The 1,045-nt window shown below is 36.8% G+C and overlaps 1 long non-coding RNA gene across 1 annotated transcript in view; it reads right to left on the reverse strand.

Moving 5' to 3' along the window:
* Positions 1-315: 315 nt before the first annotated feature.
* Positions 316-1,045, reverse strand: part of LOC102003269 — a 2,031-nt gene continuing 1,301 nt past the window's right edge. Inside the window, exon 2 of the long non-coding RNA XR_264529.1 lies at positions 316-590. This is a non-coding gene — a long non-coding RNA (uncharacterized LOC102003269). The remainder of the gene's footprint in view (positions 591-1,045) is intronic.

Raw genomic sequence — 1,045 nt, forward strand, 5'->3', positions numbered from 1 at the left:
GACCAGGCCCCCTCCTAACATCACATGTAGATACAGAACCCCCATGATTCAATCACCCTTTAAAAGCCCCAACTATGAAAACATGGAGCTTTTGGGAAACACCTAAACATAAACCATAACAAAAAAATTTATAATTTTACTACATGAAGCATGGGCTTTCTAGTCCCCTCAGACTTATATTCATCTTGTCTGCCACCTATGATCTGAAAAATCTTTGGCAGGTTGCTTAGCAGTTGAAACGGAGGCTAATAAAAACTAATTCCTCTTTTAAATTTTACTTTCTTGCTTTAAGAACAGATAACAGTATCTCCATCATTGGCTTGTTATGAGGGTTTAATAGTCACAGAGTACGGTATGCACGGTACAGAGTGGCCATCTGAGCATTATTCATTCCTTTCCCAATGCTGACAACACAGTCAATTAGTCTTTGTATATATGTAAGCTCTACCAAAGTAAGAGTATCTCCAACTGGGGTAATCTTTCAGCCATGGTGAATTTTGAAGCAATAGGACCTCAGAATGCTTGTTCCATTGCTCCTGGCTTCCACGCCAACAATGTTTGTGCTGTTACTTTCCACGTGGGTAAATCCACTGCAAAGAAAACAGAAGAAACAAGTGAGGTGAAGCTGAGAAAAGGACAAACATTTTAGTAATAAAAGCTTTGACATGAAGATCCCTAGCAGGGCATCTGGAAAAGCAAATAGAGCTTTTACATGAAGATGGAGTTCAGCCTTCTGTACCTTCTCCCAGGAGGTCAGCATTATCTGACCCTGTTTACATCTCTTACTTCCTCTGGGCTTTCATTTCAGGACTTCCATTCACTTGTCACAATTAAAAAATACCAAATGCTTAATGCCAGGGTATCATGCCAATTTTATGTTAAAGGAGCATTGTAGAGGGTGTATAATACCCATATTTACTCTTCAGAATATTTCTATTAATGAATTATTAAATTTTATGAGTTAAATAATGAGTACTTAACAGGAAAAATATCAAAAATAAACTTTTGAATGTTTATCAAAAAGTATCAAAATTTTCAACATCAA

Source organism: Chinchilla lanigera, unplaced genomic scaffold, assembly GCF_000276665.1.
Source record: "Chinchilla lanigera isolate Chin_1 unplaced genomic scaffold, ChiLan1.0 scaffold00114, whole genome shotgun sequence".
NCBI lineage: Eukaryota > Metazoa > Chordata > Mammalia > Rodentia > Chinchillidae > Chinchilla > Chinchilla lanigera.